The sequence below is a fragment of the Trachemys scripta genome, chromosome 25 (genome assembly GCF_013100865.1).
Source record: "Trachemys scripta elegans isolate TJP31775 chromosome 25, CAS_Tse_1.0, whole genome shotgun sequence".
In the NCBI taxonomy this organism is placed as follows: Eukaryota; Metazoa; Chordata; order Testudines; family Emydidae; genus Trachemys; species Trachemys scripta.
The window spans coordinates 4,213,705-4,236,374 of NC_048322.1; the positions used below are offsets into that span (position 1 = coordinate 4,213,705).

Genomic DNA, 22,670 nt, shown 5'->3' on the forward strand with positions numbered 1-22,670 from the left:
AGCATCGGGTGGGGTGGTGGATGAGGGAAGGATGAGGCCACACTACAGTTCAAAACTTATTGAATGCCAGCCTTCTGTTGCTTGGGCAATCCTCTGGGGTGGAGTGGTTGGGTGCCCGGAGCCTCCCTCCCCCCCCACGTTCTTGAGAGTCTGGGTGAGGAGGATATGGAACTTGGGGAGGAGGGCAGGTGGTTATACAGGGGCTACAGCAGCAGGTCTGTGCTTTTGCTGCCTTTCCTGCAACTCCACCAGACGCCTGAGCATGTCACTTTGTTCCCCCATTAGCCTCAGCAGTGCATCCTCCCTCCTCTCATCGCGTTCATTTAATGCTTTCCTGGACTCTGCCATTGTTTGCCTCCACGTATTCTGCTGAGCTCTATCAGTGCGGGAGGACTGCGTGAGCTCTGAGAACATGTCATCGCGAGTGCAGTTTTTTCACCTTCTAATCTGTGCTAGCCTCTGGGATGGAGATGATAGGGGGAGCGCAGGTGCGGGAGGAAAAAAAGGGAGAGTAGTATTTAAAAAGATACATTTTAGAGAACAAAGGGGAGATTCTTTCACAGTGAATCAAGCGATTCACATTACATAGCACATGTGCTTTCGGTACTGTAACGAACTGGAACTGTTCTTACTGCGGTCTGTGAATGCTGACAGGGGAGTGTGGCTGGGATAGTCTGCATTGCAGAATGGAAGTCTGCCCAAGGGCGCATACCTGAGCGTGTAACATGAGAACCCAGGAAGGGGTTGAAGGCCAGGTGATACCTTGGCCCGGGAAACTGAACAAAGGCTGTGGGAGGGGTCGCTGAAGGAGAGTTTTGGAAGCTGGGTGGTGAGATGGTGGGGAGGCAGAGATTGCTCTAACCTCCCAAGGGGGAGCTGGGACGCCCTGGGACCCCAAGATGGACCTAACTGAAGGGGTCCCTGTTGTCTGTGCCTGCAAAACCTGTCTTGAACTGTATTCCTGTCATCCAAATAAACCTTCTGCTTTACTGGCTGGCTGAGAGTCATGGTGAATCGCAGGAGGCCGGGGGTGCAGGGCCCTGAGTCCCCCAATACTCCGTGACAACTGGTGGCAGCGGTGGGATCTACTGCACCCCGTGGACGGCGCTTCCTGCAGTAAGTGACTGGGGAGCAGTAAAACGAAGGGGGATTGACGGGAACCAGGCGTGCTGAAGAGTGAGAGAGAGACGGTTATTACCCCTGGGAGTGTGTGACCAGCGAGAAGGACTTTTGCAGTAACAGGGTCCCCCGGGGGGATCGCAGCGAGTGATCCCAGGGGCGGAGGAGTCTGCAGCTCAACCCTGGCAGAGAGGTGGTAACCTCGAGAAGGGCTGGCACACTAGGGGTCTCCCTGGGAACTGTGGGGAGCTGCGAGCACACAGGCCTGTGAGTGGCCAGCAAAAAGATAACAAAGAGTCTGGTGGCACCTTAAAGACTTTGGATGCATCCGAAGAAGTGAGGTTTTTACTCACGAAAGCTTATGCCCAAATAAATCTGTTAGTCTTTAAGGTGCCACCAGACTCTTTGTTGTTTTTGTAGATTCAGACTAACACGGCTACCCCCTGATACTTGACAGCAAAAAGATGTATGCCAAGCGGCTTAAGAGCAACCTGGTGGAGCTGTGCAAGCAGAGGGGGCTGTGCAGTGGGAGGCTCACCAAAAAACAGCTCATTGCCCGGCTGGAGGCGGAAGATCGCGCGAATGAACTGATCCCTGTGTCTCAGGGAAGCAGCCTGGCAAATGCAGCGCAGGCACCAGTGTCTGTCCCAGCTGGGAGTGGTCAGCCGGCTGCTGAGGGCTTCCCGAGACCCCTCCTTCCTATGCCTAGGGGAAGGGTGGGGAGGAGCCCAGCAAATACCGAGGACGCCATGACCCCCCCGGCCAGCAGAGGATCTTCCCGGCGACGTTCGGCATCCGTGGAGCGGAATTGGCTGGAATGGGAGAAAGAGCTAAAACTGAGAGAGCTGGAGGATCGTAAACGACAGAGACAGCATGAACGGGAGGAGAAAGAGAGACAAAAACAGCATGAAGAGAGACAGCGTCAGCATGAACTGGAACTGGCAAGATTGAAGGGCAGCGAACCCCCGGCTGCGGTGAGTGAGGGGGGACCCAGGACTGCACGGAGCTTTGATAAGTGCATCCTGGCCCCACGCAAGGAGGGGGAGGACATGGATGACTTCCTGGAGGCCTTTGAGACGGCCTGCGAGCTGCACCGGGTTGATCCCGCGAACAGACTCCGGGTCCTTACCCCCTTACTGGACCCCAGAGCCGTGGCATTGTACCGCCAACTGGAAGAGGCAGAGAAAGGGGACTACGAACTATTCAAAAAGGCCCTGCTACGTAAGTTTGGGCTGACTCCTGAGATGTACCGGGAAAGGTTCCGGAGTCAGGATAAAACCCCTGAGATCTCATATCTGCAACTAGCCGTCCGCATGGAAGAATACGCCAGCAAGTGGGCTGATGGGGCCCAGACGAAGGAGGACCTGGTCAAACTGCTGGTACTGGAGCAACTGTATGAGCGGTGCCCATCCGACCTGAGGCTGTGGTTGGTGGACAGAAAGCCAGAGAACCCGCGACATGCAGGCCGGCTGGCCGATGAGTTTGTAAAGAGCCGGTCAGGAGATAAAAGGGAGGAGTCCCAAAGGAACAGTCCCACCACAACGCAGAGAGAAAGTCACCATGGAACCTCCCCGTGGGAAAATACAGAAAAAACCCATCCAAGGGGAGCATCCGGCATCAGAACCATCCGACCCACTCAAGGGGACCCATGGGACATGGGCTGCTACCACTGTGGCCAAAAGGGCCACATACGGGCCCAGTGCCCCAGGCTCAGGAACAGACTGAGCAGACCGAACCCACAAAGGGTTGACTGGGTAAAGACCCAGCCCGGCGAAAGGCAGCATTCCCAGGGAAGGGGGGCTGGCAGAGTACCACCTGCTAAGGAGGGAGGAGAGCTCCAGGCCAGCTCCTCTAGGGGGCTGGATGCTCCAGACTCAGGGTTTTTGGTTTATACGGTAGGCGCGGGGCTGTCCCTCCGGAGAGAGTACCTTGTTCCCCTGGAGGTGGATGGGAGGAAGGTCAATGGATACTGGAATACGGGCGCAGAGGTGACGCTGGCCCGGCCCGAGGTGGTGGCCCCAAATCAGGTGGTGCCCAACACCTACCTGACCCTGACGGGGGTGGGCGAAACACCAGTCAAAGTGCCCGTGGCAAGGGTACACCTGAAGTGGGGGGCCAAGGAGGGCCCCAAGGATGTGGGGGTACACCCGTATTTGCCCACTGAGGTATTGATGGGGGGGGACCTGGAGAACTGGCCAAGCAACCCCCAAAGGGCACTGGTTGTAACCCGCAGTCAGAGCCGGCCCTAGGGAAAATGGAGTCAGGGGGAATCAGGAGGCAGCTGGTGGTACCCCAGAAGTATCGCCGCCAGCTGCTGTGCCGGGCCCATGACATTCCCCTCTCAGGACACCAGGGAACCTGGCGTACCCAGCAGAGGCTGCTACGGAGCTTTTACTGGCCTGTGGTCTTTGTTACTGTCCGACAGTACTGCGGATCCTGTGACCCCTGTCAGAGGGGGAGGAAGGCCTGGGACAAGGGGAAAACAGCTTTAGGACCCTTGCCCAGCATAAAGGATCCTTTCCGGAGGGTGGCCAAGGTTAAAAGGGCGGCTCTAAACCAAGAGAGCCCAAAGCACAAACCTCCAGACTGAAGCGCTGGGAGAAAACCACAGCCCAGTTGGAACCCCAGAGGTATGGGGGTGGGGAAAGGGCACGGGCCGCACAAACCTTCCCACATGCGAACTGCGAGTGCCATCAAGCACCCCCGACCTAAGGGGGGGCGTGAAACTGGAGGGGCCTGGTGTAATTCTCACCAAGGAATGAGAGGGATGCGGGGGCATCCATGGGAACGGGGGTAGGTTCGAACTTCCCCGGGTCACTGGCTAAAGTGACCCTGCTCAGTTCGGTCTCGGAGGGGGGAGATGTAACGAACTGGAACTGTTCTTACTGTGGTCTGTGAATGCTGACAGGGGAGTGTGGCTGGGATAGTCTGCATTGCAGAATGGAAGTCTGCCCAAGGGCGCATACCTGAGCGTGTAACATGAGAACCCAGGAAGGGGTTGAAGGCCAGGTGATACCTTGGCCCGGGAAACTGAACAAAGGCTGTGGGAGGGGTCGCTGAAGGAGAGTTTTGGAAGCTGGGTGGTGAGATGGTGGGGAGGCAGAGATTGCTCTAACCTCCCAAGGGGGGGGCTGGGACGCCCTGGGACCCCAAGATGAACCTAACTGAAGGGGTCCCTGTTGTCTGTGCCTGCAAAACCTGTCTTGAACTGTATTCCTGTCATCCAAATAAACCTTCTGCTTTACTGGCTGGCTGAGAGTCATGGTGAATCGCAGGAGGCCGGGGGTGCAGGGCCCTGAGTCCCCCAATACTCCGTGACAGGTACAAGGTCGCATTTTGCCTCTCACATTGAGTGCCTGCTGGTTTGGTGTGAGACATCACACACGCTCGCCTGGGCAACAGAATTCAACTTGCAGGCAGCCATGGTAAGCCAAAGGGTTTTGTCTTCTTCAACCTTCATAACATGTGGGAATGGTTTCAAACAGCAGCTCCCTCCTTTCCCATACCAAGCAAAGCACATTGGGTTGGCCATTTAAAAGGAGGGGCTGCGGTTTTATGGTGAATGTGCAGCACAACCCAACCCCCCCACACACACACCCAATTCTCTGGGATGATTGCTTCACCACCACCCTCCACTGCATGGCTAGTATCAGGGAAGATCCCTGTCAGCCAAACACTAACAGCTCAGCATGAACGGACCTTCCCCCACCGCGTGGCTAACAGCGGGGATGATTTCTTTTCAACCTAAGGCAAATGTCCCAGCAGGAACGGGCACCTCTGAATGTCCTCTTAAACAAATTTCCAGTATTTCAACCAGGTGACCATGAATGATATCACTCTCCTGAGGCTAACACGGAGAGATGAAGAATGGATGTTGCTTGAATGCCACCAAAGCCCAGGCCCATTCGCTGCAATGATTCCAGACTACTTGCTACTGGCTTGGCGTGGTAATGTGTCCTACCATAGAGGATGGAATAAAGCTGCCCTCCCCAGAAACCTTCTGCAAAGGCTTTTGGAGGACCTCCAGAAGAGCTTCATGGAGATGTCCCTGCAGGATTTCTGCTCCATCCCCAGACAGGTTAACAGACTTTTCCAGTAGCTGTACTGGCCGCGAATGCATCCCAAGTCTTCAGGACAAATTAATCATTAAACACATTTGCTTTTAAACCCTGTATTATATTTACAAAAGGTACAGGTCTGTCGCATCTTACGTGCATTTAACATGCGCAATTTCAACTTTACGCGGTCAGCAAAAACAAAAAAACCAAAAACATAAAAGAGAAAAACAGTTTTAATATCAGGGGGTAGCTGTGTTAGTCTGTATCTACAAAAACAACAAGGAGTCTGGTGGCACCTTAAAGATTAACAGATTTATTTGGGCATAAGCTTTCATGAGTAAAAACCTCACTTCTTCGGATGCATAGAGTGAAAGTTACAGATGCAGGCATTATATACTGACATATGGAGTGCAGGGAGTTACTTCGCAAGTGGAGAACCAGTGTTGACAGGGCCAAAACAGTTTTAATACTATACCTGTAGTGCGGGCGATTTCACCCGCCATTGAACTCAATGGGGTTTTGGCTATACGCAGTTTCCGCTAACCGCGGAATGGAACCCCTGCATAAGATGAGACAGACCTGTACACTCACCAGAGGTGCCTCCTCTGGCTTCATGGTCTGGGAGCCCGCATTGGGAGGGTTGGGAGGGTATTGGCTCCAGGGTGATGAACCGTTCCTGGCTGCCAGGGAGAAGGGATTCTCCGCTTGCCTGCACCAAGGATGCTCAGGCACTGAAACTACAGAACCACAACTTCTTCCATAGCTGGCAGGAGTCAAACCTGCACAGGGAGACTCAATGGATGTCTAGTCCAGCACCTTAAGCACTCAGCCACAACTACTTGCTTTATGCAGCTTTCTAACTACAGTCTAGTTCTTTCTCACTGACTGATCATTTCCAATTGTTTGCTCAGACAAGCTCCCACAACACACTCCCTGCTGTGTGGTTGTGTAAGTGTGTCCATGGCTGAATAGCAGGAATTTCTGCTCATTTTCCTTCTGGCTGGAGCATGATGAGAGTGTGTTTGTGGTTAACGATGTTGCGTTATAATTCTTGACGTCTGATTTGTGTCCATTTATTCTTTTGCGGAGAGACTGTCCGGTTTGGCCAATGTACATGGCAGTGGGGCATTGCTGGCATATGATGGCATATATCACATTGGTAGATGTGCAGGTGAACGAGTCTCTGATAGTGTGGCTGATGTGATTCAGTCCTATGATGGTGCCCCCTGAATAGATATGTGGACAGAGTTGGCAATGGGCTTTGTTGCAAGGATAGGTTCCTGGGTTAGTGTTTATGTTGTATGGTGTGTGGTTGCTGGTGAGTATTTGCTTCAGGTTGGGGGGCTGTCTGTAAGCAAGGACTGGCCTGTCTCCCAAGATCTGTGAGAGTGAGGGGTCGTCCTTCAGGATAGGTTGTATGTCCTTGATGATGCGCTGAAGCGGTTTAAATTGGAGGCTGAAGGTGACAGCTAGTGGCGTTCTGTTACTTTCTTTGTTGGGCCTGTCCTGTAGAAGGTGACTTCTGGGTACTCTTCTGGCTCTGTCAATCTGTTTCTTCACTTCAGCAGGTGGCTACTATAGTTGTAAGAACCCTTGATAGAGATCTTGTAGGTGTTTGTATCTGTCTGAGGGGTTAGAGCAAATGCGGTTGTGTCTTAGAGCTTGGCTGTAGACAATGGATCGTGTGGTGTGGTCTGGGTGAAAGCTGGAGGCATGTAGGTAAGTATAGCGGTCAGTAGGTTTCCGGTATTGGGTGGTGTTTATGTGACCATCGCTTATTAGCACTGTAGTGTCCAGGAAGTGGATCTCTTGTGTGGACTGGTCCAGGCTGAGGTTGATGGTGGGACGGAAATTGTTGAAATTATGGTGGAATTCCTCAAGAGCTTCTTTTCCATGGGTCCAGATGATGAAGATGTCATCAGTGTAGCGCAAGTAGAGATGGGGCATTAGGGGACAAGAGCTGAGGAAGCGCTGTTCTCAGTCAGCCATAAAAATATTGACATACTGTGGGGCCATGTGAGTACCCATAGCAGTTCCGCTGACTTGAAGGTATACATTGTCCCCAAATGTGAAATAGTTATGGGTGAGGACAAAGTCCAGCCACCAGGTTTGCCGAGACATTATCGGGGATACTGTTCCTGATGGCTTGTAGTCCATATTTGTGTGGAATGTTGGTGTAGAGGGCTTCTACCTCCATAGTGGCCAGGATGGTGTTTTCTGGAAGATCTCCAATGGATTGTAGTTTCCTCAGTTAGTTAGTGGTGTCTCGAAGATAGCTGGTAGTGCTGGTAGCATAGGGCCTGAGGAGGGAGTCTACATAGCCAGACAATCCTGCTGTCAGGGTGCCAATGCCTGAGATGATGGGGCATCCAGGATTTCCAGATTTATAGATCTTGTGTAGCAGATAGAACACTCCTGGTCAGGGTTCTAGGGGTGTGTCTGTGCAGATTTGTTCTTGTGCTTTTTCAGGGTGTTTTTTGAGCTGATGGTGTAGTTTCTTTTGGTAACCTTCAGTGGGATCAGAGGGTAATGGCTTGTAGAAAGTGGTGTTAGAGAGCTGCTTAGCAGTCTCTTGTTCATATTCTGACCTATTCATGATGATGACAGCACCTCCTTTGTCAGCCTTTTTGATTATGATGTCAGAGTTGTTTCTCAAATAAATTTGTTAGTCTCTAAGGTGCCACAACTACTCCTCATTCTTTTTGCTGATACAGACCTAAATGGCTACCACTCTGAAACCTATTAATTTATCTCGTTCTCTTTTAAACCCTGTTATAGTCCTAGCCTTCACAACCTCCTCAGGCAAGGAGTTTGACATGTTGACTGTGTGCTGTGTGAAGAAGAACCTCCTTTTATTTGTTTTAAACCTGCTGCCCATTAATTTCATTTGGTGGCCCCTAGTTCTTATATTATGGGAGGAACAGGCTGGGGATAGGACTGCTAAGAAAGCGAGAGTAGCAGGTTTTCTGTATTGTTTCCTGCTCGCTTTTTCTTGACTAGTTTCTCTTCTGCATGAAATTTGCCTCTTTTACATGTGAACCTGGTTAGCTCAGTTGGTAGAGCATCAGACTTTTAATCTGGGGTTCAAGTCCCTGGTCAGACAGAGGGACACTTTATCCCTGTGATATCCCCCAAGAATTTCAGAAGGACTAGGCTTAACTTCAGTTTTTCCTTTTCAGGACTTGGCCTTTCCTAGGAAGGGCCCTTTACTGCCTGGGACTGAAGGTGCTACTTCCTCACCTGTCCACTGGCCTCGCAGTCTGGAGGAAGAAAGGCCTCTGGGCCTGCAGCAAAGCGCTGTGTGCTGACTTTTTGAGCAAATGCAGGGCTGGCTAGAAAGGCATGTTCCCACTGGGTCCTTCCTGCCAGAAAAAATTGTCCCCACATAGTCCTCCCTGCCGGAAGCCAACAAAGATCAAGGGCTCCCCTGCTGGTACCATGGTGTAAGGGCCAGCACTCAGGGCTTTGAATCCTGCAATCAAAGTTTAAGTCTCAATGCGTCCTTGGGGTCCTTTGGTTGCCAGGTAACCATCTTGGGATTTCCAAAGCTTCATCTTGCTCTCTCAAATGACATGGTAGCCTGTCTTTTGCCCGCTAGCTGTTGTGACTTGAGCGCAAGAGAGGACGTTTGATCCATAAGGCTGGCCATGCTTGGAGTCCTGTAGATAGGGATGCGAGCTGCATTTCCTTTCAGTCCTGAAGCTGGGCTGCAGTCTGGCCTAGGAAACAGCCCTATTAGTTGACCTACTGGCCCAAAGTCACTTGGGTGGTGTTGGTGTTCCCCACGAATGCTGGAGAGCGGGCCTAAGGGAGGGAGGATTAATACTGCTCCCTATCAGTCAGGGCGGAAGAGGAGGGCTGCAAGAGTGGGCAGGTTGATGAGCTGGGCCTTCTAGCATTTGGTTGGGGATGAGGTGGGGAATGCGAACTGGGAGAAACGGTTGTGGGAAGAACAACTTGGGATTGCTTGGGGAAGCCACCTTTAAAAATACAAGTGTAACATGCTAATTACATTTTAATAGGAACAAAGCCTCCTCAAACCCAGTGTCACAATCACTGCAATGACTTTTTCTTGATATTTTACTGGTCTCACACCCAAAGCGAGTCAAATTATAGTTTCCATTCGGAGTCAGGGCACACACAAAAATCCAGAGGCTTTTAATTCCTTAAGTTCTGCTGCCATTTCATTTCTATCCTGTTCCAAGATTTATCATTGTGCAAAGTAAAGTTAGGCCCTTGGGAGTGTCCCCCCCATCCCACCTGTCACCCCTGGGCAATTTAAAAGGGCCTGGGGACCCCCGCCACCACCACCCGAAGCACAAGGGGGCTAAGGTGGTTTCCTGCCCGTCCTTGCTCCATGTGGCACGTCACTCCTGGAAGCGTCTGGCACGTCCCTGGGGTGGGGGGTCTCCACGCACTGCCCCCGCCCAAGTGCCAACTCTGCCAACTGGGGCAATGGGAGCTGCGGGGGTGGAGTCTGTGGGTAGCAGTGCGCAGAGATGCCCCCGGCCCTCCCACTTAGGGGCTGCTGCCAGAGGCGGGTGTGGGTTGCTTTTGGGAGATGCCCAAGGTAAATGCTGCACTCCTGCTCCCCACCCCCCCTGCCCCAACCCAGACTCCACACTCACACCCAAACTCCCTCCAAGTGCCTGCCCCCCGCACTCCCTCCTGCAACCCAACCCCCTGACTGAGCCCAGACCCTGTACCCAAACTCTCTCCCAGAGCCCAATCCCTCTCCCTCCCACACCCAAACTCCCTCCCAGAGCATTAGGCAGGTGGGGGGGGGGGCAGGACTTGGTCCCATTCTGGGCATCACCAAAAATTATACAAACCTGCCACCCCTGTCCAGCCCAACGTTCTGCTGATGCACCTCAGCCCACACCCGTGCAGGGTTTGAAGCTTGCATCATTTAAATTGCAGGACACTGAGGGATTTCAGCTCCTCTTTGCCCAGAGGGAACCTTCACCCCATTCCCAACCAGATTCTTGTCCCTGGGATCACTGTAGGGGGGCTGGGTCCCTCTGTGCCTTTTCTATCTCTAGGACAGGCCAGGGTGCAATAACTGGGGCATCTGAGCTCCCAGGACCTTCTGTGGGGCTGCCATTCCCCTTCCCCTTCTATGCTCTCATCTGTCATTGACTCCAGCCTTTTTTCTGTCATCAGCACCATTCCAAGCAAGCTGCACTCGCCTCAAAGAGACAGTGTCCCCTGTTGGGTGAAAATCACTGACCTCTCTCCTCTCTGAGCACTGACTGCCCCTCTGCTTCCTTGCCTCTCAGTCTGTGCAGATGGGACCTTTCCCTCCAGTGCTGGAGGATTCGCCCTTCTCATCTACCATTGTCTCAAGCAGCACAGCAGGTGGGAATCTTAAACATATCGAGGTGACTTAGGAGCAGAAACCCCCACAGACCTTCCATGCAATTGGCACTTGTCCCTCACTGAGCAGGATTGAAACTCATGCAGGGAGACTGGTGGGCCACATCCCACCTGGGCATGAGCAAAGCAGCAGGGTCAAAATAAAAAAATCTGGAGATTGAACCCAGGGCCTCATACATGCAAAGCATGTGCTCTACCACTGAGCTACATCCCCAAATGCATTATGAGAGCTATGGGCTACACTCAGAACCCTCCTCTTTTCAGAGCATCCAGTGGCCTATGTCAAAGTTAGACTCAGGACTCATAGTTTGTCAGACCACTCTGTTTTATTAGCACAGCGCTCTGCTAATACATTCAGATAATATGAGCCTCCATGCAAGATTCAAACAGTCTTATTTATACAGATAAAAGGGTGCGAACTAAACAAAGGGACAGAGAGAGCAAAATTGTAAAATTTGCATAGGGCACAATATGCATATCCTGCTTCCTTATTAACTCTTATCGATCTAAGGCTAATGCTTCACCAATTGCCCTTAAGTGGCAAGTTAAGCAGTTAATGTCTGCTTTCCTGCCCCCCTGGCTTGCAGCATTTCTCATTTCTACTTAAAGGTACATACAGCATTCTTTAATTCATTCTATTTCTTTAATATAATTCATTTCACTTTCACACCTAAAAACATCATGGGGGACACATTCCCTGCTCTCAGGGCCAAACCTGCTGTCCTGGAGGTTGCTGGTTCTTAGGGGTCACTTTGCAGCAGGGCCAGATTCTATGTGTGGGGCAGAGAGAGTGCATTCCCTGGACTCAGGGTGCAGAAATACAATCAGCCCTCTCTCCTACATTGGGTGGGGGTGCTGCCACCCCCTGCTGGAAGGTAATGGGGGAGGGAGAGGCACTGTGAATAGCTCAACACCTGACCCTGGTGGCAGAAGTGGTGTGGGGAGCTCTAGATGTTTTGAGGATCTACTAGTTCTACCTGCCTTTAAAGTCCAGCTTTCCCCAGCACATTCACTGCAGTGCAGTTGGGTCACTGTTTCCATGGCTGAACAGTAAAGAATCGCTCCTGGTTTCCCTTCTATCTGCAGCATGATTAGCCTGTGTCAGTGATTAATGAGGTGAATCTAGTTGTAGATTTTTATTCATTCCCCATTTGACAATTCAGACAGTCCCTTTCCTACTCAAATCCCCAGCATCTCAGTGACCCTGGTAGCAGGGGTTGAGTGTTCCCTGGTGCCCTGAGATTTTCTTTTTTCCCTCCACCTGGAGTGAACTCAGCTTTTTTCCCATCCCAGAAATTCCATGAAATAACAACAGGAGCATAAAGAAAGAGGGGAGGGAACATCTCACGGCCAGGGCTGGATGTGCCCAGGGCCCCCTGCTTGTCCATTGTTTCCATGGAATTTGCCACCTTGCTTTGCACAAGGGACAGAGAAAGATCTTGCTGTTCCTGTGTCTGTGCAAAGAAAATTGTGCTTCTGTATGAAAGAGAGGCGGGAAATGGCCCCATGATGGGACAGTATCCTCAGGATTAAGACCTAAGGACTCAGGCTGAGAACTGATATAACTCCACTCATCTGGGATTTAACAAATTGTCTTCCATGGGGACACTGGGAACTTGTGACATTGATCCAGACTCTGGGGGTTCCAGCTGCTTTAACTCTTGGTAATGGCATGAACTTGATTCCAAGAAGGGAGAGAGGAGAAGCCTGAAGCCGACTTTAGTCCCAGGCTGGGGTCTCCTGGATGGATGGAAACTTCCTTCTCTGCTACCAGGGGAGAACAACCACTGGAGACATACCAGTGCTCGGAGGAAAGGGGATTGTTGCATGGATTTTATGCGTACAGGGTCCCACTAACTCTAAATCCTCCACTGTAGCAGGAACTTAGAAAGTCACACCTCGGTCAATGGTAGGACTGGGGTTTGAAAAAGAGATTCTTTTTCCCTCCCCTTCATGAGAAAGAAAGTAAGAGCTGGTCACTCAGGTGCAGAATACCACTTTCTCCTCTGGCTGAGGAGCTGGAAACCAGGCACAGATGACTGGTGTCTCCTGAAAGGGGGGGGGGCAATTTCAGGGTTCAGCCCCACCCCCTTATGATCAACAGCCCTCCCAGGTGTGAACAATGCAGGGAGAGGAAGCAGCAAAGGCAGCCCCTCTCCACTTACCCCTCCAGCAGCTGTGCAGGGAGGGAGCCTGGCAGCACCACATGATGTAGCAGGCGATAGCTAACCCAGGTGGGGCACATGACCCCACACACCGCCCTCTGCAAGTGTTGCCTCTGAAATTAGGAGAACTCGTGAGTTCAAGGCACAGCTGCACACCAGAAGAAAGCCCAGCACGACATGCTCAGGGTGAAGGGGGTGCTAAAGCCTAACATCAAACCAGAAACTTTCATATCATATATCTAATGCACTCCCAACTGAGCTACTTTGGCAACAGCCAGGCCAAACCACGAAGGCTTAATACACGAGCCGCAGCACATTCTAGGAAGATTTAAATCTGGATGTCACAATGCAGGAGGCAAGCAGTGGACTTGGCCCTGGAGAGGCAGGCTGGGGTTTCCTATATCCCATTCACTCAAGCCAGCACCTGCCCCCTCGCAAGCTGTCACTGGTGCCCCCAGGTCTGCAGGACAAGAGCAGCGGTTCTCACTGGAACAAGTCCACCCACAGCTCGCAGGCTCCTCCCAAGCCTAAAACGGAAAACCATCTTGCCAGAAAGCAGCCCACTAGGACACACCATTGCTTCTTTTCCTTCCACCCAGAACCCCACTTCTTGTCCTGGACTGCCAGTAACCATCCCTGGGATGCCAAGAGGCAGGCACAGGATTCTACCTCCCAGCAGCCAACCGCACCTCCCCAGGCTTTGGCAGAACAAATGGTGGCACTTTACTATCCCCACTTAGCCACAATGATGCGCTTAGCTTCTGCCCTGCCTTCCTCAGCTTGACTTTCCTCTATCGCCCCATTCCTGCCTCACTTCCTCCTTTGGCAAGTCACACAAAGGAGGCCAGCAGGAAGAGCCGGCCTCCATAGGCCAACCTCCAAGGGCAGAGGAGGCCAAGCCACAAGCATTCAAAAGGCAACTGGCCTAATTCCTCTAGCTTCCCCAGGCTGACACCAAGGTACTTTGTCCACTGATGTCACCACCCTCTATCGTGCGGGGGTTGGGGTTATTCCAGGGACAGGCCAGTGGCAGAAGGAGCAGTGCTTTGCTGGACAGCAAGGGGAGCTGGGAAAAGGAAGTCACTATGTTTCTGCCCGGTTTTGGGCTGAGGCCCTTTTGCATGTTAGGCAAACGTGATAACCACTACACTGCAGAAACTCCATCACAGTGTGCTGCCCTGCCCTGCCCCTCAAATTCCATGCACTTTGGTGGTGCTCACCTTGGCACACACCGATGGGTGAACCTGGAGAAAATGGTGGCAGCTCTTTGATGGTGTGACGTTATTGACATAATCTGGGACCATATAGAACATGGTTGCAACCAAAGTCCTGTAGTGGCACCAAATCTTGTATAAAGGAGGGTCAAATGGGGTGTCTAAGAGAAGGTTATGGTTTACTGGTTATGATTGTGCTGTCTATATGTGTGTTTCAATTTTGTAGTTGAAGTTATGAATATTGGCTCTATACTGTCTGTATTTCAAACTTATGCTATGCTTCTGGGTGACATCCCAGACAAGCTGGTGTTAGCTCTGCCTAGCCTGCTTGATGGCCCATTAAGGACCATCAGCTATTCAATGGATCCATTGAGAGAAGGCAAATATGCCTTGTAACTCAGCAAAGTATGCAAGAACTTACCCATGTGACTCCAGACTCCATTTTGCTGTAATTTTCCACAGTAAGAACAAAGAGGTGTTCTTACACCTGGAAAAGACTATATAAAGCTTATGCCTCATCTCCATTTTGTCTTCAATCCTGTTTCTTACCTCTGGAGGGACTTTGCTACAAATGGAAGCTCTACACAAAGGACTGAGGACCCATCCCAGCTGTGGATGTTCCAGACTTGATTTGAACCTGCAGTTTATTCTGTCACTGCTACAAGCCTGAACCAAGAACTTTGCCATTACTGTATGTAATTGATTCCATTTAACCAATTCCAGCTCTCATCTCTATCTTTTTCCTTTTATGAATAAACCTTTAGATTTTAGATTCTAAAGGATTGGCAACAGCGTGATTTGTGGGTAAGATCTGATTTGTATATTGACCTGGGTGGGGTTCTTAGTCCTTTGGGATCAGGAGAACCTTTTTTCTTTTATTGGGGTATTGATTTTCATAACCATTTGTCCCCATAACGAGTGGCACTGGTGGTGATCCTGGGAAACTGGAGTGTCTAAGGGAATTGTTTGTGTGACTTGTGGTTAGCCTGTGGAGTGAGACCAAAGTCTTCTCTGGCTGGTTTGGTTTGCCTTAGAGGTGGATAAACCCCAGCCTTGGGCTGTAACTGCCCTGTTTTAAGTGATTTGTCCTGAATTGGCACTCTCAGTTGGGTCCCGCCAGAACCGCATTGTTATAGATGGGTCAGCTGGAAGAGCAGAGGACTGGAGCCGGGGCTCAGGAAGTCATTCTTGTGACTCCAGCTTGAAGGAGAGCTTCTTTTTCTTCCCCTTGCTGAGAAAGAGCAAGAGAAAAAGGTCAGGTGGGCCAACTGGGTGTAGAAGCCAATGCTGTCTTTTCCTGCAGCAAAGCCCGAAATGAGGGACTCGCATTGGGTAAGGGCACCGCTGTGTTTCCAGGAAACAGCCCACTGCTGCAGAAAGAGGGATGAAAGAACATGCTGAAGTCTGGGATCGAACCAGGGATCTTTAGATCTTCAGTCTAACACTCTCCCCACTGAGCTACTTCAGCATCTCCAGGGGGGCTTTTTGGCCTGCTGCTTCTCACCTCGAAGCTTATTCTCAATCAAACATCTCTCCAATCAACAACGGCCAATGCAAGACTGACATCGCTTGCTATTTTAGCACTTGGAAATGTCATCAACTAGTCTTTGGATCTCTCTAATGCTGTGCTTCAGTTCGTGAGGGGAAAGGCGAGACAAGCAATCTCGGAACAAAAGGCCTAGGGTTAACATCCTAACGCTGTCTCTTCCTGTAACACTATTTTATACTGGTCCACCCTGTGTTGGTGACAGTTCCATTTCTAGATGTTAGTACATTTCAGTTACTGTTAAAATTAAAAGTTTCTATATGCTTAAAGGAAATGATTTTTTTATACAGATTTACACATCCTATCATGAACATTTATTGTCTTATATGATACAGAAAATCATGCATCAAAATTGTGCATCGAAATCATGAAATGAACTACAAATGCAATAAAAAAAGAAGGTATTCAATGGTTTAACATATGGAGGGGGGGGCGCCAAAGACACTTCTTGCCTGGGATGCCACTTGGTCTAGGGGAGGCCCTGTCAGGGAGAACAGGGGTTAGTTTCACATGCCTATTTTCAGGCTGCAATTTGTGGGCACCCTGCTCTGTGGGAGGGATCCTGGTAGCCCAGCCCAGACTCAGGGCTGGAACAGGCCCCTGATTGAGGGGGTGGCTGCATGATTTACAGCACTCTGATGTCTCAGACAATCTCTCTCTCCCAAAGTCTCAGATCTGCATCCCCATAATGCTCCTGCACTGCCTCCGCTCCTTTCACATTTTATAGAAAGGAGCAGCATCAAGGGTTAGGGATGAGCCATAGGGCACTACATGGGTGGCAGAGGCTTCAGGAGTAAACTCAGCACCCAAAGCAGAGGGGGAATATAAGGCTTTTTCTCTTTACTTAGCCACGTGCTACAGCTCAGAGAGCTCTTTGAAATGTCTCCCCTCCCACAACCTGGGAAAGGGGAAGAATTCTTAGGTTCTAGCTTGATTTGAATGAGGATCTCTGGACCCTAGAACCATTCACTGCCCTTTCCTAGAGAAACCTGTGATGCACAGAACGGTGCTGAGATAAATGCTTACAGGAGTCAAGAATTGCTTCCCTGGAACACCAGCAATATTGGGCAGCTGGAAACCTCACAAAAGGAGCTGAAGCATTGGTGGGTTTTGTTTTTTTTAATATGGAGATATACCTATCTCATAGAACTGGAAGGGACCCCAAAAGGTCATCAAGTCCAGCCCCCTGCCTTCACTAGCAGGGCCAACTACTGGTTTTGCCCCAGATGCCTCCTCAAGGATTGAGCTCACAACTCTGAGTTTAGCAGGCCAATGCACAAAGCACTGAGCTATCCCTGCCCCTCAATAATAGATGTCCTCGGTAGTTCATGGGAGATATAGGTTTCTTTTCTGGGCAGTAGCAGTGTGAGTTTTATTGCCTCAACATTTCAATAGAAAAATTCAGACCCGAACTGTGTGTGGTGGGGAGGTTGATAGTGGTTTCTTTGGTTTTGATTTAGTTTCTTCTCTTATTCTCATTTTAAAAGCTCTTGATCATTTTGATGGGGAAAATGTGTGTAGAAGGCCAAGGAAAAGTAAGAAAAGTTAAAAATCTGCATTGGAATGAGGGGGTCTCTGTGGGCCAGGGCAGGGGTGGAGATTTTCATTGGGAAGGGGTTAAGGGATAAAAGACAGTAGCGTAGCTGGGGGGGAGCAGCCGCTCCCCCTGAGGACATTTTCCAGAAGTGGCGCCTTTCCGCGCAGCCAGCACTGGGCTCTGGACTCGGAGTCTGGAGCTGGGTTTTGTGTGCGGCTGCTGGCTGGCTCTCAGCTCCGCACCACCCTCCTGCATCCCTAGCCCGGCTCGCTCCGGGGCTGCACCCGGCAGTGGCTGGTTGCCTGGCTCCCGGGCAGGAGGAGGAGAAGGCTCCCACCCGCTCGCAGCTGTCCGGCTTGCTAAGCCGAGCCCCGCTTGGTGCACGCCGCCCAGGCAGGAGTGGGCTCTGCTGGAAGGGGAAGGGGCAGCAGCGCAGCCCCCCCCCCGAGAGAGGGCTGAGGAGCAGCAGCCCCGTTGGCCACTGGCAACCCCATGCAGAGCGAGGCGGCCACGCGGCAGGGAAGACAAACACCTCCTGAGCCGTCCTGGGTGAGCTCTCGCTCCTGGGCTGGTGATGCAGGAGGCCAAGACCTTCCCTCGGAGTCAGTATTGAACCAGCGTCGCAGCATGATGCTCAGGGGACACTGTGCCGCCATCTCTCAGAGGAAGCTTAAAACCAACGTCCTGACCATGTGTGATCACTAAAGAGTCCATTTCCTTACTGCTTAGCCCTCCTGTCCTGGCCAGCGTGGGCGATTGCATCCTGCTGACCCATCTTGCCCCTGCAGTTGTGACAGGAGGAGACATTTTTTCACTTTGTCACCTCTGTCACACTGTTGTGGTGCAAATTGGCTGCCAAGTTCCACCCCAGAAGCAGCTGCATTTCAGGCTGGGATGAATGGTCTTGTTGGAGTCCGCTAGGCATAGCTACCAGGTAACTCGGGAGAATGGAAGGCCAAAAGTGCCGATGAAGCTCTTTTGCTCTGGGCCTATCTGAACCCCCAAACCCCATCTTGGGAACTCTCACCTACTTCTATGCTAACTGTTTGCATGCTCTGAAGTAGGCTGAAGCAGAAATATAATGTCAGCTTTTTAGCAGATGGCTGCAGTTTCATTCACACAAGCAGAAATAATAGAGATAAGGAGCGGGGGAAAGGAGGGGTAGTTAGTTTGCAGGTGTCTAACTCAAGGTCGCAAAGACTGGGAAAGTTTTCTCACAAGCTTATGTAGAGTTTATTGTAACAGTTGTCTGGAAGGGAGGGGTAAGGAGGAACAGCCAGACAAAGAAATGTATGCAAACAGTTTAGAGTATAAAAGGTAAAATTTGTTTGTATTTGTTGCACTGGATTTGAGACATGCTGGTCTCCTAGTGCCATTTCAGAGCTCTGAAATAAACTTGGCTTGCTTTCCCCCTTCGGTGTCTTTATTGGTGCCAAGCACACCGGGCGATGGACCATTGTTGTCCCCTCGAGCCCTTTAGGGCGGGCAACAGTCTCTCTGTCTGTATGGATGTATTCTATAAAGCACAATGCATGAAGTGCATCAATGGCAAGTACTGGTATCCTGCTGGCATGATAGCCAGGGCACCATGATACTGTGTTGCATTGTTTGCATCTTTAGTTGTGATGATGCCTCACTGCAGGACACTAGTGTGTGTCCTGGCGCACAGTCATTATGTGACACCATCACAATGCACTACATTAACATGCAGCTCTCTAATGGCTCATGCTCATGGGACACAGAACATTTACAACGGTAGAATCATAAGACTGGAAGGGATCTCAGGAGGTCGTCTAGTCCAGTCCCCTGCACTCGTGGCAGGACTAAGAATTATCTAGACCATCCCTGACAGGTGTTTGTCTAACCTTTATTTAAAATCTCCAGTGACGATGATTCCACAATCTCCCTAAGCAATTTATTCCAGTGTTTAACCACCCTGACAGTTAGGAAGTTTTTCCTAATATCCAACCTAAACCTCCCTTGCTGCAATGTAAGTCCATTACTTCTTGTGCTATCCTCAGAGGTTAAGAACAACAATTTTTCTCTCTCCTCCTTGTAACAACCTTTTATGTATTAGAAAAATGTTATCATGTCCCCTCTCAGTCTTCTCTTTGCCAGACTAAACAAACCCAATTTTTTCAATCTTCCCTCATAGGTCATGTTTTCTAGATCTTGAATCATTTTTGTTGATCTTCTCTGGACTTTCTCCAATTTGTCCACATCTTTCCTGAAATGTGGTGCCCAGAACTGGACACACTACTCCAGCTGAGGCCTAATCAGCCTATTACTGTCCTGAGACCTCCAAGTGAAGCGGCAATCCAACTGTATGGAAGCAGGAGACATGCGTTCAATTCCCAGCTCTGCCAGTGACTCCCTGGGTGACTTTGAACAAGTCACTTAGTCTGACTGTGCCTCTGTTCTCCATCTGCAGGTACGTCTACACTGGAGCTGGAGGCATCATGCCCAGCTGGAGGAGACATACTGGTGCTAGCTCGGATCAAACTAGAGTGCTAAAAAAAGAAATGTAATGGCATGAGCACCAGGAGGCAGGAGCGCTGCCAGCTTTTTTGCCGCCCTAGGCGGCGGAAGGTCCCACCCTGAAATACCGCCCCCCCCACAGAGGCGGCAGAAGGTCCTGCTGCCGAAATACCCCGTGATCGCCGCCCCCCACATTGTAGCGCCCTAGGTGACCACCTAGGTCACCTAATGGGTTGTGCTGGCCTTGCCAGGAGGAGCTAGTCACCTGAGTGCTTATCAAGGGTCTCAGGTGGGATCACACTCAGGATGGCTAGCCCCTTGCACCACTGTGGCTCCGTTTCTATTTTTAGCACGCTAACTTGATCAGCGCTAGCACGGGTATGTCTACACAAGCCGGAAATTACACCTCCCTTTTCCAGTGTAAACAGACCCCGAATCACAGGGATACTTCCTTTCGTCCGCCCTCTGTAAACTCTTTGTACTCTATATGTACAGCTTCTAGCACAGCAGGGCCCTGACTTCACGTGAGGCTTCTAGGCTCCACTGGACTGGTTATTAATAATAATTAATGTGCCTCCAAGAAATAAGGGAACCATTGGCTGGAAACAAAGCGTGCAGCACTACAGTAGGCACCTGTCACTTGGAAATTAACACGGCTTCCAAGCTTTCTGTTTTCTCACATCAGGACATCCAAGGAGACGTCAACAGAACAGCACAAAAGCCACAATCTGGTGGGCAGAGCTCCTGGTTGCTCTGTAGCCCAGCTGGTGCCAGTGGAGGAGATGGAGAAGGATGGAAAAGGGGGGGGGAGGGAGGATGTTTTTTTTCTTGTGGTCTCTCTTCAGTGGTCTCTTGTGGTCTCTCTTTTCTCCGCGAGCAGCGGCAGCCCAGGGAATGACTCTGCCACAGCCGAGCCGCCGCTCTGCTCCGGGGGCGAGGGGTGACAATTACAAACTTACAGTAGTTTGTGATTTACTTTCTAGAATCTAAAGTATATCTAAGTAGAATCTAAAGTTCTCCTGTGAAATGCCGGCTGTGCAAACTCTTACTTGGCTGGATCATTCTTGTGTTTTTACTTTAACTACAAATAAATATGTATAACGAATTTAAAAGTATGTAATTAGTCATTTGATATGTCGGGTGCTGCCTTTTTTTATGTGTTCGCTCCCCCTGATGTTAGAACCTGGCTATGCCACTGATAAAAAAGAGGCTTTTGCGGGAACACAGGGGGATGTTTTGCAGTTTAATTTTTTCAAAGGGAACCCTCCCCACTTTCCCTGTGCTGCTGCCCAGCTCAGACCCCACTGACACCCCTGTGACGAAGTGGGAATTTTCTGAATGTTTTGTAGGCCTATTGTGTATACCTCAGTTTCCCCTATTTGTTGCACAATTATCTAGGTCAGAGGTCCAAAATGTGTGATGCACCCTGCCAGGGGGAATGGAGTAACATTCAGGGGGATGCAACTGGGCCTGGGCCAGCCCTCATGGGGCGTGGGGAGAGAGAGCCACCCAGCTCCGCTCTTGGCTCCAGCCCCAGCTGCTGGCCCTGGATGCAACACCGCTCCTGGGGCTCCACTCCCAGCCCCACTCTGGGGGCTCCGCTCCTGGTCTTGGCCCCCACCCCCAGCTCTGGCCCCTGCCTCAGCCCCCTTACCCCTGTCCGCATCCCTTCCCCCGTAGCTGCTGCCCGACTCCCAACCATGACTCAGGGGGGGCATGAACAGGGGTAAGGGGCGATATGATCCTGAAAAGTTTTGGGACCACTGATCCAGGTGGTGGGACAAGGGTGTTTCATCTTGGCAGAGACCCCAAAAGGGCAGGTGTGGCTGCTGTTTAGCTGCTTGGGCCCAGACAATGGCCAGAAATTCTGTATCCTAGCAACTGGTGGCCCTGGTGTACCTGCTGGCTGGGATGAGTTGGAGAACAAAGAAAGAGCTGGAAGCCAGGTTGCCAGGGAAACAGAACAAAGGACAGAAGAGGAGCAAAAGGGCATGGCTGAGGTTGGGCTGTTGGAAGCAAGGAGTCTTCCACGCAGATTGTTGGAGGAGGGCTCGGGGCTCTGGCTGGATTGGGGATCCTCTGGCTTTGGGGATAGGGGGTCTCGGGGCTCCCATCATGGGGGGGAGTCTCAGGCTGTGCAGGGGAGGTGTCAGGGCTTGGGTCGGAAGGGGGGACTGGGTCTTGCGGCTCCAGGCATGGGGGACAGGGGGTCTCAGGTCTCCAGCCGTGGAGGGAGGCTTGGGCTGCAAGGGGGCAGGTGGTCTTGGGGCTGCCACAATGGGGGGCAGAGCCTTGGGCTGCGAGAGGGGGTAAGGGGTCTCAGGGCTCTGTCCATGGGGGGGCAGAAGGGGTGGAGCTGGGAGTTAGCCTCCCCGAAGTGGGGGTCCACCCGTTGCCCATGATGGTGACTGTGGAAGTTGGGGCTGCATGATTCCCCTTTGGGGGGGTGTAAGGCTTGCCGAGGTGTCCGATTCAGGTGGACTCACTGCAGGAAGCTCCTGGCATGGAACAGGGGTGCTGAAAGGTCCCAGGTCGGTCCCAGGAGGCACTGAAGCCAAGGAGGCTTCCCCCAGTGAGAGCGTGCGCTGGGGGTGTCACACTGACAAGGCTCTTGCATGGGTTTGACTCAGAGCTGTTCCAGAGCACTGAGCCTGTGTGCCTGTGACAGCCCCCCAGCATGTGACCTACAGGCTCCTCTCTGGCACAGCTCCATGTAAATCAGAGACAAACTCCCCACTTCTCCCAGTTAATCTCCCCCTGCATAGAACCCAGAGCAACTCCTGCCTCTCTGCATCTCCTGACAGCCACAGCTGGCCAAGGAGCTGCCCAAGTTCTTCCCCTAGGTAGGTCCCTGTGCAGGGGCAGTTGGCAGTTCTGACCTCATGAGTATAGTGGTGACTATCCCGACCTCTCACGTGGGGGACTGGGGCTTGATTTCCTGAGGAGAAAGCTGGGATTTTGACACCAAGCGTATGTCTACAGAACAATTAAAACCCCACAATTGTCCCAGACCAGCTGACTTGCCAGGCTCGGGACCCAGGGGCTTGCTCAGGCTGGAGCCCGACCACTGGGATCCTCCCCGCTTGCTAGGTTCAGTGGCCTATATACTGGAGATGAGTTCCTAAATGGGGAATGTACACTGGGTGCTGCCACTGGACAGACACTGCCTAGCAGGAG

The 22,670-nt window shown here is 51.4% G+C and overlaps 1 protein-coding gene and 1 non-coding gene across 2 annotated transcripts in view; both read right to left on the reverse strand.

The window, feature by feature from the left end:
- The window catches only part of LOC117870001 (zinc finger protein OZF-like), an 876,360-nt gene that overhangs the window by 828,722 nt on the left and 24,968 nt on the right, over positions 1–22,670 (reverse strand). The window lies entirely within an intron of this gene.
- On the reverse strand, positions 15,328–15,400 carry TRNAF-GAA. Its single transcript has one exon. It is a non-coding gene; the product is annotated as a tRNA-Phe (tRNA).